The 17,875-nt window shown below is 42.5% G+C and overlaps 1 long non-coding RNA gene across 1 annotated transcript; it reads right to left on the bottom strand.

Moving 5' to 3' along the window:
• Window positions 1–1,413: 1,413 nt before the first annotated feature.
• On the bottom strand, window positions 1,414–8,347 carry LOC125945936 (uncharacterized). Its single transcript, XR_007467236.1, has 2 exons — window positions 7,959–8,347; window positions 1,414–1,610 (listed from the first exon to the last, which is right to left on the bottom strand). It is a non-coding gene; the product is annotated as an uncharacterized LOC125945936 (long non-coding RNA).
• Between the last annotated feature and the right edge of the window lie 9,528 nt (window positions 8,348–17,875).

Below are 17,875 nucleotides of genomic sequence, written 5' to 3' on the forward strand. Positions count from 1 at the left end.
CCCTAAACATCAGAACCATCAGAAATAAACATCATTGCCCCGTTGAAGCAAGACGCTTTTCTCGCTGGTCGCATGCACCAGCGTGCCGTTCATTTCCGAGGCCACGTACAGGCTTCGTGGCGTCGGCGCTAGATGGCGCCGATTGCTTTTAGCGAAGCGCTAAAGAGAAATCTCGTTGCAGCATACACCTCATACGTAACTAGTTTAGACGTAGCAGTATGGTTTGCCACGATTACAATTCAATGCTAAACGCATTACCATCAACACTTGAGACGGAGTTCTAATCTGTAATTTGTTGTGAAGGCCATGGTCTCGTTTGCGCCTCAGCCTGTATCTAGCAAAATTTTCCTTAGCGCGGTTAGCGATATCATCAGGCAAGCTCGCAATGAAGTTTTGAAATTCAAGAACTTCCTTATGCTACCGACATGCTTGGCTCTGGACGTGTATGTAACTGAAATAAAGGGCAGCGTTAGAATGGGTGAGCTATGAAACCGAGCAGTAGCCGTATTTGTACGTTGAGCACTAAATATCTATTTGAGAGGCACGTACTGTCGGGTAATCACCTAATGGTGTATGAAGGCTCAGGTGCAGTGGCCAGTGGTGGTGTTGTGGCAATTTTGTCCACTGTCTGCGCTGATGGTGGCGAGGCACGTATGTCGCCGCTGCTGTACGCAGCGCATGTCTTTTCGAGTGCCAATGTTTCATTTTGCCTAATCACCGCAGCTTCACTTAGATTCCCGCAGGGGAAGGGAAATGCTAATTTGAAAGCGAATGGTTTCACCAGTACATAGCGTTCATGAAGTAAATGAGCGGAGAAGGAAGCGCAGGTATACGCAGTCACTGTCATGTGCTCTACGTCATGCTGTAGTCATTTTGTCGTCGTCAAGTCATCTTGGTCATGATTCCGTCTTCATCACGCCGTTATGTCCTACTCCATCGTAGTCGCGTCGCTAACGCCGTTGTCGCGGAATAATAATGTTTTACGAGCTGAGCTGTGTTTCGCAAAGCGTGCTTTCATGACACATGACCTGATATATGTACCAGCGAATGCAAGACTCCCCCAATGTGCTGGCCAAAGATTACTCAAGTTAAAGAGATTAAATGTAGCACGTAACATCTTACGATGCAGATGAAAAGCATACGAGTGAAAAATTTTGTTTGGGTTTTGTATGTTTGTCACACTCGGAATACAAATTCAACGCAAGAAGTTATTGCTATAAAACAGTACAAATGTATGTAGGAAGGTGAACCAGGTTGTCATTATTGCTAAGAACGTTTTTAGGAGAACAGAAAGACGAAAGACAGATAAACGCCTTGACGTGTCGTTCCTCAGTTTTATTTGTTTTATTGTGCTTTAAAATGTTAATAAAGGAGGCAATAAATAAATGATATGTACTGCCCAACATGCTACACCAACGCTTGCTAACATTTTATCACGCATGATTCCTTCGCCACAATTTTCCCAGCTTAAGTGATTGAGCTCGGAATCTTAAGGAAATAAGTGGTTTATTTATTCTGGCATTTTCCACATTGATGTCGCTGCCTCGTATGCCGTAACCAAAATCTTGCAGAATTTGGACCCTTTTATCCGCATGATTTAGATGAGCGGGCTGTAATAGAACAAAAAAAGAATGAAATAAGCATTATATTTTGATTTGTTCCAAATAAACAGCTCTTGCTACAAAATTATTTAAACCTAAATAATTGTGCACTAAATTATGTGACCAGTCTACCCTGGCATCTATTTCTGATTAAAATATAGATATTGGAAAATTGAGGATATAAAAAAAACTTCGGTGTCAAAAATAAATGTAATGTTCGAAACACCTAAGTAAAACTACAATCAAAGTTTTAGTTGAATATCATAAGAATCTCAAGCTCTTTCATCTTAACAATCGGACGAAATGAGAAGGAATATTTCTCGCAGCGCACGCCGCACTTTCCAAGCGTGTCTTCGCGCAAGATCTCCATTATCACCCTGCACCCTAAAGTTGTAATTCAGTCGAGGATTCTGATGCGGAAGCTATTCAAGCTAGTAGATTCAAGTACGAGGCGTACAAGGAGGCAGGAACCAACCGCAAGCGGCCAGAAGAGGCCTTCGACACAGCCCTGTCACCGTCCAGGAACAATTCAGCAAATATTAGAAATATTTCTTTTACGCTATGCCGAAAAACTTAGGCAGTGTAAGTTCATTTTGTTCGAAAAGGCATTTTGTCGAAAGGGAATATTAATTCGGAACCGTCATTATAAACTCAATGCAAGGGATACACACTGGGCGCTATACTTCCCTGAACTCCATGCTACGAACGATTCTCACCAGTGTGTTAGGTGTAAGTGAGGAATGCATGTAGACGGCTTCATCCTTTTTATACGGCCAGTGATATAAGATTATAATCTGCACAGGCTACATCAAGGGGTACGGGGATTAAGAATAGATCCACTGTGTACTTCCCAAGTATAGGGCAGTTTTACAAGTTGCCGACAGCAGTTACCAAGGTTCAGGCTAGGCAGTTGTCTACGCCTTTGATGCGCTCCTGTGACACACAAGCCTACCAGTGGCTTTTTGGCCATATGAAGGCAGCAACAAGGAACAAGTTTGCATACGTTGGTGGCCTGCTTACGGCCACGACGTGGCTTTTTTTAATCAGCAGCCATCCAGCTTGTAATAAACGTATTCACAACCGCCCAGCCTAAAAAGGCAAGAAATGTTCACTACTCTCTGCGCACAGTTTCCTGTAGATGGCTGCATTGGCTATTGGATAATATTATTTGTAGCATGTGAACTCGCAATACGAAAACTAGCGCCGATACAAGTGTGCATGGTGCTTTCCAATTGATAGGTTACTATGAACACCTTCCAGTTTTTTTTTTTCTTTCCAGGTACATGACTCGCCTTTCTTCTTGGGAAAGTGATAACGCTCTCTGGCGCGATAGCCGCGACATCTGCAAGTGCAGACTCGTCCGTTGCTTTTTCTCATGGACGAGTCCCGACAGGTATTCGCGAAGCGCCTCTTGTATGCGAATTCAAAGCAGTTTGAACTAAATGCTGCTTACGTGACGAACTTGAACATTATTTGAGAGTCTGTAGGCATTCTAACAAGTTGCCAACGGACGTATTCGTTCAGTTTGCAAATTGCGATCTAAAAGCGAGCAGACACTTTGAGGGGTGGCATGACAGATTTCGCAGCTGCCTTTTGTGTCAGCACTCCGCACTTACTAAATATACTATTTTTCTACAATTAACGCAGTTTGCTACGCAAAGTAGAATCAAGGCGAATCGCTCGTTCAGATTAATTGGATCTACCTAACTCTTAGATCTCTCGCGCAGGGTTTTCGGACAAAGATGACACCGACAAAACGAGTCACAAGCGCAAAATCCGATACTTAAAATAAATACGGAGAGAAACAGCAGGAAAATAAAAACAAAAGAACAAGAAATAAACCAACCTAGCACACGGCAGAGCTAGCACGTCTGCCACGTCATCAAATACTGAACTATTATTAACTGTCATTGAGAAAACGAATTTAAAAACTATTATGGGGTTTTACGTGCCAAAACCACGATCTGATCATGAGGCATGCCGTAGTGGGGGACTCCGGAATAATTTGTGCACCTAAATCAAAGTACACGGGTGTTTTCGCATTTCACCCCCATCGAAATGCGGCCGCCGTGGCCGGGATTCGATCCCGCGACCTCGTGCTTGAGAAAACGAATTCCTTGTTAATAGAAAAAAGTGATGATGAGCTTACCGACTCATATGCCTAATTCATCATTTCTACTGCGTCAACAATTTCACGCATGCAGCAATCTCAGTCCCTGAACAAAACCACAGTATTGTCAGAATACAGTGCATGCCTACAATCGCGGCAACAAAACCCAACGTGGTCTTCTCCTTTCTTAACATTACTTTTGTGCTCACTTAGTCATTGATTGGGGCGCTAATTTATGCGTTTCTTGGTTTGCCCGACATATCCACTGCCACAGCATAGTGAAATTCGTTATAGTACTGAGTCGACGCAGAAAAAAATTCTCTACTTGTGGTTTAAATTGCACGCTGTCTTTTGCTTCACTATCGGTAACACCATCGTGCATAGTTTGGTCAATCAATAAGTAAATAAATGGATTGATCGTTCTTTATTAAAATGTGTGCAAACACATACACATGTGAGTATGCAGAAGAAAGTCCTATAACACAAGGCTTTAAGGGGACCTCGTTTTACAATATACAAGAACAAATTATTGCAATCCATAGTGCTACAGTACACCAGGGTATACAGGTGTCTCAACTAATTTTAGCCAATGTTAAAAAATACGCCCAAGAACTCCTAGTTAACACGACCAACTACATGTTGTAATCACTGTTCTATGAAGCGTCATGTTATTTTTGGCATTCTACTTAATTGCCTAATTAGTAAACTACTAGAAAATATAATTACGCAACCTCTAACATTACGCTTATTACGCAGTCATTCCTTCCGCATCCTAAAGAAAACCCACGATTGCAATGCTCTCAAATTTCCCACATACAAACGAACAGTGCATTTAATCCTGCATGAAGCCAAGTCTGAAATTCGCTTACATGAACCGCTGCGAGAAAAGCACACCATTGACATGAATCGCGCAGCCAACACCAACGCCGCCGCCCTTTCAGTATTTAAACGGACGGCTACCAGGGTAAATGTGCTGTAAGTTGATACGTGGCACGATTGCGGGCAGTACAGTCGCGGCGTGCAAGCTTTTGATTACGATTGCGATTATATGGACACTCCAAGCGCATTCCTGTCGTCACCGTCGTCGTCGCGGTGAGGTTCTGTATAAAGTCCAACGGCGATAAAATCGTCGCCGCGCGTCGTATGCTGCATGTGCGAGTGAAAGCGCGCGAGGGGCGGGCGCTTTCACAGAGAGCGAACGCACGGCGGAGAGCAAACACGACGTCTCCGGTCGCGCGAAAGGCCCTGGGGGGATGGGCGGGAGGGAGGGGAGGTGACGTTTAGCTGCGGCACTAAATGCATAGCTTGCGGCCGGGCGCAAGGGGAACTGGCGACTCAATCTCCCACGCGAAAGGAGGAAAGACAGTGCGGGAGGGAGGGTGCGCGGCTTCCACTCTGCCAGGAAGTGCGTACTTTGCGCGGCTGAGGGCTGTCGCGCGCACCGTATCTTGAAAGCGACCTCCACACGGATCTTACCTTTGTATGCGCTGTGCTTTCGTCACTTAGTTTCCGCTGAAGCGATAGACCACACGAACCTTCGGTCACTGCTCCGGCCGCGCTTGCTCACGCCAGCGTTTTGACAGTGCTTGTCTACGGTCATCGAGTGTGATCTATTCATGTTTGCTATTCATGAGTGCGCTGACACCATGCTTGATAATTCAGTTAGTAAGCGAATGCGTCCAATTTTATGCAGCCCATAAATCCACTATCCTTACTGCGTATACTCCACTAGTAAATATGCTATCGCAATTGATGCTTCGCCTTTCGGACGAAACTACGACTTTTTAAATATATTTTATGGGCTTCCTTTAGGACGCAGAAAAAGTGCTTACGCAATGAGTAGGAACTTCGAAGGTGATAAATTAGACGCTTCCCAGAACGCTGTGCATCTTTCTCATTGAAAGTTTGGCGATTAAGTTGGTTGAATAATTCTAAATATGCAATTAGACAGTATACCAAAAATAGTGTGGCTTGCTCCATACAATAAACAACCACATTCATTTAATCACGTCGACCTAGAGTGCATTGGCATAGTTTTAAAGCTTTCCTAACATAAGGTGGAATACCCTGTGTAAGATGTAAAATATAATAAAATAAATACTAAGAGAATACCACTAAAAGAAATACTATAAAAGGAAAGAAGTACAGAAGAGTGCAAGATAATACAAAGCGGAGGAAAAACTTAAGATACCATTTTAAGCAATAGGATGTAGCATTAATTATGTGTATGCTTTATTATACACTTAGTTGCGAGTTCAGCGCTGTCCTGTGTCTTTTCTGCTTTTATTGCGATAGCAATTACATAGACACTTCCCGCGCATTTCCGCCATTGGCGTCTCCCTGATGTTGGGTGTAAAGTCGAAGGGCGATAACATCGTGGCCGCGCGCAGTATGCTCTATGTGCGAGTGAGGCGCGCGAGGATGAGCCGAGGATGGTGATTAGATCGCTCAGGAGCAAGGGAGGACGGCGGGGAGGAAGCGTGCCGACTTCTATCGCGCGCAAGCCACCAGAGAGAGGGGGGGGGGGGGAGGCGGGGTCTTTACTGTGGCGGCAACTGCGTATTGCGAGGCTGAGCGCGGCCGCGCAGGCCCTACATTGAAAGCGATCTGCGATGAGTACAGGGTCTAGGCTCACCGAGGGCTGCTAGCTTTGTGTGCGCTGTGTTCTCGCCACCTAGTTTGCTTTGAAGCGAGAGGCAGCACGAAGGACAATTCGCTCGCTGCTGCTCGCGCGCTTCCTCACGGCAGCGTTTTGACAGCGAGTATCCACGTCTCCGAGTGAGATGTGTTCATGTCAACATGTGCGCGAGTGCGACCACGCTTGCTAATTTAGTTAGTAAGCGAATGTTTACAAGTTTATACGGCTGATAAATGCCGTATCCTCACTTCGTATAACGGTCTAATAATTTCCTATCGCATACGATGCTTCTCCCTCCGAGCAGAACTACGGCTTTCTTTTTTGTTTTAGTCGTCTTGCGCTGCCCTTTCAAGATGCTCCACCTAATGCATGGTACTTGCCCGTTATTTTCATTTCGCCGCCATTGGAACGCGGCCGCCAAGAACGGGATTTGATCCCGCGACCACGTGCTTAGCAGCGCAACGCCAATGTCACTAAGCAACCACGGCGGGTACCACAGTAAGCGTATTTATTAAGGCGAAAGTCTTAGGTGTCTATGTCCTGCTCTTGGCAGTGACCTTGGCGAAACTGCGACGTTACGAAAAATGGCCGACACCACAAAAAATGCTCGGATTGACGTCACATTGATCAGGGACTTTCTTGTAAGCAAACTAAATTAGTGGCTTTCAAAAGAAAATTTGGTACATTTCGGTCGGGGTGGGAATTGAACCTGGGCCTCCAGTGCACGAGACGAGCACGCTTCCCTAAAGCCACGGCTGCTCCGCAGTTCTGGCTTACTAAAGGTGTGCCTAGTGCGTGCGTGATTGCACACGTCACGTCGCAGCCATCTCGGTGACTAAAGGTGTGGCCTAGTGCGTGCCCTAACATGCTGCAGTTTAGGTATTACGTTAAGTGTTCTTATGTGGCGTTGAGGAGGTCACCTTTGTGCCACACGTGTACTTCCCATAACGGCTCAATATGTCTTTCAAGAAGTCTAGCCCCGATTCTATAACGTAATACACTACCAATATGTTTTACAAAGAAGTCTAACTCAGTTTCTACAACTTCAGGTATTGCTAAGTGTGCAGCAGGCTTTCGCCTTCTTGCGTTACAAGAGTGTAACACCTGCAGAACCTTTTATTCGCTCATTTCGCAAAGTGCCTCGAGCGGCCAGTCGTGCGGCAATTCTGCGTGTATTCGCGGGCTTCTTTCACACTCGGAAAAACACATTTATGTAGCACGTTCTGAGCAACAGAAAGCTGTATCGGCAGTTTTTCGTGTGGCTCTACAACTTTCTCATTCACACTTTGATAATTAGGACAGTACTTCTCGAGTTAGATAATGAATTACAATTATTTCATTAAATCTCAGTAACTAAAAAATTACTGGCGGCTACTCCACTGTACTGCAAACAATACGCACTAGGTTTGCTTCGCGTAACACCATTCCTCTTATTTTAAATCGTGCTGAGTGATAGCTGAGACACCCTGTGTATATATATATATATATATATATATATATATATATATATATATATAGAGAGAGAGAGAGAGAGAGAGTGATAAAGAGATAGATATGTGCAAAAGTGTTGCAGTAGGCAAATAATGCTAATTACATTAACAGTACTTACGCGTAGTGCTCCGTGTAGTAGAACGAGTAGTTCTTGTGACGTAACCGTGACCTAGCCTTTGCCAGCCACTTGCAAGAACGCATGTCGGACCTCCCAACTGTGACGAAGAGAGGAGGCAAAATAGAGTCAGAGCAACCAATACGTAACGACCGCAAATCATCTTCTTTGTTTGCAGCAGCCGAAGTGTCGAAGTTACTCCTTGGGTCCGCAGTTTTATATCCACATCTTCACAATGCCGTCCCGATAAAAACAATTGTTTTTAATTATCTCACTAAGGTCAATTTTGTCAGCCGCAACGTGCCCTCACGTACATAAATGCAATATATATATTTTTTGTGTTTTCATAATAATGCAAACTTCGTATGAAATACAAGTCAGCGTAACTTTACTTCGAATAGCTGCGCTTTCGAGGAATATCTGTGACCTAAACATTACCACAGGTAGAAGCGGGGCTACAATAGCACGTAACAATACAGGTACTGAGTAATGCCTCAGAACTTACAGCAGCCTCATGCATTGTTCACGAGGCATTGATTCATGGCGTTTGAATATGCTCCTAGACAAACCTAGAATATCCAATATCTGTGAACTAAACGTTGCCACAGGTAGCGGCGGTACTATATTAGCACGTAACACTAAAGGATCTCAGTACCCCCTCAGAGCCCAGAGCCATCTTATGCATTGTTCAAGGGGCATTCATTTATGGCGATTATGTTCGAAGACAGACATAGAATGCTGAATACCTGTCCCTTTCTTTTTTCGCAAATACGCAGTTCTGCTGGTACTCTATCCTCGCGATAAGTCCTGCGTCGAAGCATTCCCTTTAAGCTATCACCGAACGCTATCTTTTCACTTACATGAAACGTTGATTTTCTTTGTTTTGAAAGTGTCGAGTATACTCCATCGAGGAGGTGGCTAAATAAGCTTCCTGTTAGTACCACTGGCGCCAAGCAGAGTTGGTTGGTGAGCAAACAGGACAAGGTTAGCTGGCATCAAATTGTCGATGCTTTCGCTATTCCTAAAAATTATTACCGCAGTGTATTTAGCATCCTGGGAAAGCAATCCAAGAATTTATGTTATCCGCCTAAAGATATTAGGACTGATCTACTGGAATTTTATAGCGAAACTGCAACAACGAGTTCATTGGCCAGCATTTCATTTATGAAATGGGCGCTTCATTTGCTTGATGCGCTACAACAACAACGCCAAAAAAAAAACTGTTGTACTTTCTGTAGCAATTCATTGCAAAGCAAGAAATGTAAGAACCAGCCTATGAGTTTAAGGGAGCTTTCTCTACGGTGCCCCGAATACACATTTCATACTTGAGCCAAAAACATTATTATTGGAATTGTAATTACCAGGTTTCTGTGTTATCTCTGTCGTAGAATTCATCCTATAATTCATCAAATTCCTAATATTTGATGCTGAGCATGATGTTCCGATAAATTCAGTGATTAGTAAAGCGGTGGAAATTATTTTCATTTAGGAAAACTTATAATTTGCTCATGGTATTCCAAAGATATTATTCTACTAGCGGGCACGTGGCCTGCGTAGTCTGCATCGTCATCACAGGAATTCTTAATCACGACAGTGTTAGGACCTACAAAGAGATTTCGTCACCAATTTCCCAGTAAACATAGCAGCATCTGAATTTTTTTCTGCATTCAGAGCACACAGGTGACCTGGAACAAATCCTGTGGTTACCGTTTTATGCGAAATCAGGACAGCCGTAACATTAGAAACAAAATACATGCTCAGAAGCATGGCGAAACAAGGCCCAACGCCTGACATTGCCTTTGAGCAATACATTCAAAAGGCTGTTAGAACAGATGCACATTGATGAAGTAGCATTGAGGAAGCTGCTGCTGAGCCCTGGGTTTATGAAACACAAATTTCTCCTGGTATAACACACCACTATTCATCACATAGAGAGTGCAGAGAAACAAGAAACTGTGAGGCCAACACCATCAACTCTTGGCTACCCTTTTACAGAAGGGCCTCTTCAGATGGCGGAGGCCCATGTTCATGTAGACTCTATAAGACTCTATAAATACAGATCTATAGACTCTATAAATACAGATCTGCGAAATGGTCCCAGATCAACCATCCTTTTTTTGGCACTGAGATACCACATGCTGAGTTACGTTTTTTGAGGATTCTGCAAGCCATGAACAGCCTTACTTGCAACGAACAAAACGTCTGCTGTTACAGCTGGCGTGGGGTTTAGCTGCATCGTTTGATATCTTAAATAAACTACGTAGTTATGTTTTTTTACTAATAGCTTTACCCAAATAGGAATCACAGCATTCGTGCCCTTTTCAGGAATGTTATGTTTCGTGTTGCATCTTTCGAGATGACACTATAATTCACCAACTAAAAAAATATTGGCCACTTCTCAAGAGATGTACATTTAATTCTCTCACTTTCAATCTAAGTTGGCACACCACATCACTAATATATCCCGTCTGCACAAAATAAAACGCCTAGTCATTTGTGAACGTTGTTATGTATATGCAGTGAACATAATCGAAGTATTTGAATCAATGTCTGTATTTCAACATAGCTTTGGAACGGTGGAGTACATAAATAAAAAAATGAGATTGAAACTGGTAAATCGGATTACACTGTACATAGAATGGCAGCAACTGCCGCTGTGTGCAGTGCTTTTAATTGCATAACATAGAAGGGGGTAGGTTACGCTTGAAAACCACCTTTCCTTTTTATGAATATATCTCACCGAAATTCAAAGATCTCATGTATTTGAAGGTGAGGACTTCTAAAATACAATGTGTTTATCTGGGGACTAGGACTCTCTAAACATTAGAAAGCTTTACTAAAGTTGCTTTATTAGTATGGCGAAAAATTTCCATGTAATCACGAAAGCAAAACCCAATGGTTACACTATAAAAATAGTCTTCTTTGTTGATGCTGTGGGAGAAAGTGTAAATAAAATATAGGCCTATTTCAATTACAGCAAGAGTTCATAAATGTTGTGAAAGATGCTCCCTTAGCACATAAAATATACCCCCCACTAAAGATGACTGCGAATACGATAACATCAAATTTTGTGTAATGACACTGTCCACACAATATTCTTTCTTGGAACAAACGATTATTGTGTTACCTGACATGCAAGAGAAAGCTTGTTTTTTCTTTATTATTGCAGGTGTTTCCAAATAGGGGCTTTGCAAAATCAAGGCAAAGCTTGTCAAAGCATATTTATTGGCACAAAGGCAATGAAACGTTACGAAAATGCACAGTGGGTATAATCAAGGTGCATCATGTCCAAATGAACCAAAACAAGACGATAGTGCCCACCGATGCTGCTCTCTCATCGACGCTAACAGGTTATCACGTTTCCTAATGCACCAACTTCGGACGAGCGTCATTCTGCCATGATTTATTCTAATGTCAATCAGCTTCGCGGCGAGTCGCCATCTTGCTTGACTAGCTGAACTTGCCCTCTGCAAAACTCGCATCGCCAAACTCGAAGACACTAGAGAGAAAGGCATGAGCACGTAGCCAGAGGCACCGCGGCATGATTACCCGGTACTGACGCAGTCGGCAAAGCCCTCTCCCCTGGATCATCCGTGTTGTTGCCGGCAACGATGAAAGTCGCTTCACTATCGCTTCGTCTTGCATGGATTCAAACAGCAACGTGCGTGCAGACGAAATCTCAATCTTCGGTAAATAACTTTCCGGGATGTTATTTTGATGCGCACTGAGTGAATAGCCAGCAGTCAGAATTTCCATACCTCCATAGGGACCACATGTTGCATTGTGCTGTCATAACACAAACGGCATCCAGAAAAGAAAACCGAAGCGTCCTGTTGAAATTAAAGGATTTATATAAACTAAGTGGGGTACTATAAGTATTTCCAGAATTTTTTTTAATGTTTCGAGGAGATGGTCTTTCATTTAAGGGGCGATGAGGATAAGAAATTTGTTTTCAATAGTATTAAAGCTTGTTAGATGATACCCATGAACAATATAGAGTTTACCTTAGGTTTTTATATGTCATCTCAGTTTCTCAATATATATTATGTGACCATTTTCTTGCCTTGACAGTGGTGAAACTATGATCTTTTGTGCACAGTTAGGGCTTGAGAGCAGGCTTAGGAGAGCGTTATAAAATAGTATATACGCATATTGCACCCAATAAACGGCTACTAAACTTTTGAGGTAGCTCCATTTAATTGCTAGACAAACCTATCATAAAAGCGTGTTTTTATTTCTTCTTTACCCTCTTAGGACTCTTTATATATCCTTTGTATAGCCATTGCACAAATGAATATGTCCCATAATAATGCAAAAAATATTTTTGGGGTGGTGAAGTAAATTTAGGCATTGATTGGCGTGACGTTACATTCAGTAACAATTACGAAAAATTATCAAAGTTTTTTACACGTTTACAAACCACTTTGATTTTCCAAGAGAATTGTACTATCAGATGCAATAATAACTTTGATGCTTTTTCTCAGATGCAATAATAACTTTGATTCTTTTTAATCTTCTTCTAAAAACTATATTTCAAACATCACGCTATACCCTTAATGAAACTTTGTTATTTATTTTGTTGTTTTAATTTTTCGTGTTTTCTGGACGTCACGTCTGACATAATGGTATTGTGTTTCGTTGTTCCTCCTTTTGACAATGTTGGTTAATATGAGTCGGTACCTGAAGCTTGATATAGAAAAAAATATTTTTTAAGCTTCCATCTGGATTGAAGGCTCCAAAACCAAACATTCCTTCAGGTTATTCATATATACACGGAGACATCCATACATAAATATTACTTTACTTTCAACTTTTTACCTGCTAACCCAACATCAAAATGCACTTAAAGTCAACGGTGGCCCCAAAAAAGTTTAGAGAAATATATTTTGTAGGGTGGCTGCAACTGGCACATTTAGAATGAAATTGCTCAATTCGACTCACGCAAATCTATTTGAAATATATTCTGTAGATTTCTCGGCAGGGTTGCTTCTGCATCATTTGGCAACAGCGGCGTAATGATACCTGATCGCAAGTCTACATTTCATTTTCTCGGTCATGCTTGGCTTGCTTTTGCAGCCACAAAGCTGACGGCCCACGGAAGCAAGACGCTCAAATCAGAACCGCTAATTTTGAATGCCGGAAATATTGCTTTTAATGCTATGAATTTATACAGATACTGTGGTTTTGTTGTCAACACAATTCGCAATTGAATGCGAGACAGCAGTTATAAGACGAAAGCAACAAAGCCTGGAACGATACGAATTCAGCCTTAAAATAACTCATCTTAGTTCTAGTGGTGCTTTCTTTTTTGTTGCATGTTAGATAATGCCCGAAAGTTTTCTAGAAGCCTATCAGACGCGTAAGAGAAGCCGTAGATGCTGAAATAAGACACAGAGGGTCTTCTGAATCTCGAACATCGAGAATGCCAGTTCATATTGACGCTGAAAAATAGTTCCTAGGCAAAGAGAAAAATACTGCGTCCAACACGTAATCTTGTTTTCACTAAATGTGCTTCACGCTTGTTTATTTTTGTATAACAAACCTTTTTCTAAGGAACGCGGGAGAACACCTCTTTTAAGGTTTTTAAAATTCAATGTTGGTATATAAATTTTCTTTACATGTCAACCCATTCCTAGCGCATTAGCTTGTTCGTTATAGCTGTGTTACACTCTATCCATGTGCAGCTTGACAGCACAGTTTATTTCGGTGTCGCACTCATGCGACCGCACATTTGCACAATCGGCATTATTATGCGCATTTTATTTTTCGTCGTGCGCAGATTGTACAATGTATTTTGGACACTCTAAGAAATCTTCTGCTACATTTCCCCAGCACGTTGTTCGTTCTGATGACTACAGTGGCGGTAGCGGCTGCAGTTGCGAAGCGGCTGCAGTAAGCATGAAGCACAATTGAAATTCGCTCAGTGGCAGATAACTTTTTACGTAAGTTTTAGGCCGCGGTAAGCGTCGCACAAAGATAGTGAACAAACGTTTAAATACTTCTGTCCCTTCTGCATTTTGTAACTCCGGTAACAATTGCCGAGGTCGATATGTCTCGCTTTTTACACAGCTGAGCAGCGAACAAAAACAGGAGGTTAAATTGATCATGACCACATTAACGTGTCCTGTAGAGCGCATTTATTAACTCCAACAAACGTAAATGAGAGGTAAAAAGAGCACCGTTAGGCTTTTGACGCACTTCTCATCTTTATATTTTTTCATGGTATTCCCAAAGTCGCGCATTACATGCCGGAATAGGGAAAAATAAAAGAAATAGCAGTTACAACATAAAAAAACACTTCATGTTTAAACTACAGTAAGCTTAACTGAGCACCGAAATTGACGAGTAAGCAGTTCAAATGCCTCAACTGTTACAAGTGTTCGTGCACAAATTTTAGTACATAAAATCCTGTTGACAGTCCGAGAAATATTGCGACATCTACAGGAACAAGGCATGTTCATGTGCAAAACATCTGTGAAGGAAGGAAACATAATTCCCCCTATTTGTTGGTTAGAACGAGGTAAAAAAAACACTAATGCATCATTTTTAGAATTTTTAGTCTGTAGTAGGTTTCCTTATTATATACAATAAAACGCCGTTCGTTATATGCTGACAAACATTCCGGATTACGAATGTTAACGCTGAAATGGTAGAAGCAAGGGTAAGTAATTATGGACCTGCCTTGGCCTTATTATATTCTTGGAACATTTACAACTACGGTTTCCCATTATTTCTTCAGTATATTTCAGCTATCATTGGGCTTGCCTGTTTCTTGTTTTTTTTTTCGTTCGCAGGTTCACGCAATAAAGAGTTACTTTCGTGATTCTCAGTTTTCGCTACTGTGTTCTTCACCGTTACTCCAACGTGACAGAATCTAGGCCCTGCGAGTGTTAGCCAACGCCACAATTGACGGCTTTGAGGGCGGATGTAGAACATCCTTTCTGTCTGAAGGGGTCACGCGATATGTGAAAATGGGAGAAGGCGGCTGAACAATAAAACCTGGAATTCTACCTGAAGTGCTCAAAGCTACCGGGGTTGAAGCCCTCGGTTCTAGAATATATCCCTTGTCCACGTTTCAGGTGACGCCTCCTGGCGGTAAGAAATTTCTCTCTCCGCAGCCGAGGCCTTACGTTGTGGCGCTAGCTAATACTCACAAGCCTAGATCTGGCACACAAATATTATTCAAGAAAATTTATAGGCAAATGGCGCCGCGGAAGAGAATCGCACGTGGAATGTGAAGATGTGGGTTCGTATCCCACCAGCGGTCAGCTGTTCTTTCGTCTAGAATCATTTTCCTTAATTTACCACCTAAACATTTTAAATTAAAAACGTAATTCACCATAATCGTTACTTGGCATCCTTGCCTGTTGGCTTCATTTGATTGTATGTTTTATATACTTAAAATTCTCATGGTTAAAGCCTCATGCTGCAGCCATGAGGTCATTGACACATTCCTGGCTACAAGCACTAAAACACCTTTCTACGTCTTCTTTGTGCAACCAAGCGCTTCGAGATGCACGGTGCCTTGGGTGCGTCGACCATCTACAATTTACTCAGAAAACGTGAGCGCACGTGTCTTCTACGCGACCATAAAGACACAAGTTGCGGGACCCATTCGTCGCTGAAATTTGTTGTGCGTCTCTCAGTGTGCTGTGGTGACGTGGTGCGTTTCTTCAAGGTTAAGGAGCGTACTTAAAGCAGAAATTTGGGCTAGTTGGTTGTAACTGAACTTAGACATCGTAACAAGCACTGATGGATGGGAACACAAAGAAGGACGGGAACACAAAGACTGGAAGGGCGCTAGCGCCCTTCCAGTGTATACTTGTCTCTTCTTCCTGTTCCCGTCTCTCAGCGCTTGTTACGATGTCTAAGTTCAGTTAAGGAGCGTGTTCGTCACAAAAATTTGCACCACGTCTCTCACAAAGCGCCATTTCACCTTTCAAGCTCACAAAAACTTCGCGTGCGCCGACTGTCAGAGTGCGTGGTATCTACCCAACTTGCATTTTAAAACATTGCTCTCGCCTAACCTCGGCTGTATCTAAGTGGATGTGGCATTGCGCTGCTGTGGGCAAGATCGCGGGTTCAATCGTGGCGGCAGTATTCCGATGCATGGCGCTATTCATCAAAATAAGTAATTTCACTTCTGTTTTCGAAAATACTATGATTTCTATTGTGGCGTCTTCTGCTCCTGTTGCTAATGACGACGATACTAACGTACACCTGTCTGGACATACTTGCTGCTACATATTTGTCTGTGTTGACTACAATCAATTATTATAAAAAGTACATCTCCACCCAAAATGTGCCTCATAATCAAACCAGGTTTTGGCACGTAAAACCTCAGAAATAAAGAAGAAGCAGCAGATAATATGAAAAAACGTTATTTCATCCTTCATTACCCACGTTGCCGTTTTGTGGCGTTGAACCCCACAATTTATTTTACTGGGGTAACAGATGAGTGCCCGAAACTGGTTTTGGCTTACCGTCCGCCTGTCCGGACATCCGTCAACTCTGTTACAGGGACCGTTGTATTCACCGATGTTATTTTGTCTTCGTCAAGTAGTTTCATCGCCCCTGCTTCAAGATTGCTGTAGACTGAATTGGTGACTTCTTTCATTAAAATATCGAAACTGATAGTAAACGGCTTCTTTTGCTGAACGTTCTTAACTTGTTCTATTGCTAACGGTACGGTAATTGGAGTAACCTTTATTCGCAAGAATTTGGATGTCCTAAGTGCTTCGTTGTAAATGCCTTTTACTGAGCTGCTGCATTGCCCGTTATATGAATCTCTTGCACACATGCGAGATTGGCTACTATAACATCTATTGCACCATAGTGAGAGAGAAAGACGCCCTTCGACGTGATCTGCCGTCACCAGTGTTCTAGTTTATACATATAGCCAAAAGCGACACTGAACAGTTCAAGGATATATTTACCAGGCCGCACCTGAAGTTTATCCGCATCTCAAGAGGCACTACATTTTACTCAAGAGAACACCGAGGCCACCTCATACTGGCAAACAGGCAACAGGAAGATTGTCACTAAATATTGGTGGGTTGGTGCGCAAAGTGCGTACATTGTGGCTGGAATTGCGTAATTAGGAAAAATTTGAATAAATGCGTTCGCGAGTTGACAACCTGAGTATCTAAACCCATTGTGTGTAAGCTTCCCAGAATTTCGCATCACAGAACTGCCACGATCGAGTTAATAAATAAGTTTTATGATAACGTTTATTCACATGTTGCAAATAAGAATTTTATTTGCAACATGTGAATAAGAATTATTCACATGTTGCAAATAAGAATTAAGAAATAAGTGGTTTCGCTATTGTTTGAATTGTCAAATATAGCAATAGTTCTATGGTCGAGCGAACACTTCTATTTTGTTTTGTATTTTATAGCAAGCCATATGTGTATATCGCAAGTAATTCGTGAGTTGCGTACTTCTTACTGCAAAGCAGTTAAGCGCCAGGTTCCCCAGGATCGTATCCGCGTGTAGAACCAAAAACGGCAAAGCTTGCTTTAGGCCGCGCAAAGCTCGAGAAATAGCAAAGCTGGCCAATCGATTGCGTCATAACCTAAGAGATATTTGGCATAACGAAGCTCAACTCACGCATAGCCAAGGCCGTACCTAGCTGCTACCAAGTTAAACCTAGATACAACCAAGTTTAACCTCGACCATAGCCAAGTTCCACCTAGCTACTACCAGGAGACGCAATCGATCAGCCAGCTTCGTTTTGATTGGAGCTTTGCGCGGCCTAGTGCATACTTTGCCTTCTCATTACGACGACAGGAGAAAAGTGAACTTGCACGCTGTAATGATTAGTGGCCACGCAGCCAGCTGTGGAAGAAAACGACGACGATGAACGTGGGAGCGCGTGCTGAGAGCAAGTTCGAGCGCTAACAGAGGGGCGCAAACGA

The sequence above is a fragment of the Dermacentor silvarum genome, chromosome 5 (genome assembly GCF_013339745.2).
Source record: "Dermacentor silvarum isolate Dsil-2018 chromosome 5, BIME_Dsil_1.4, whole genome shotgun sequence".
NCBI classification, from domain to species: domain Eukaryota; kingdom Metazoa; phylum Arthropoda; class Arachnida; order Ixodida; family Ixodidae; genus Dermacentor; species Dermacentor silvarum.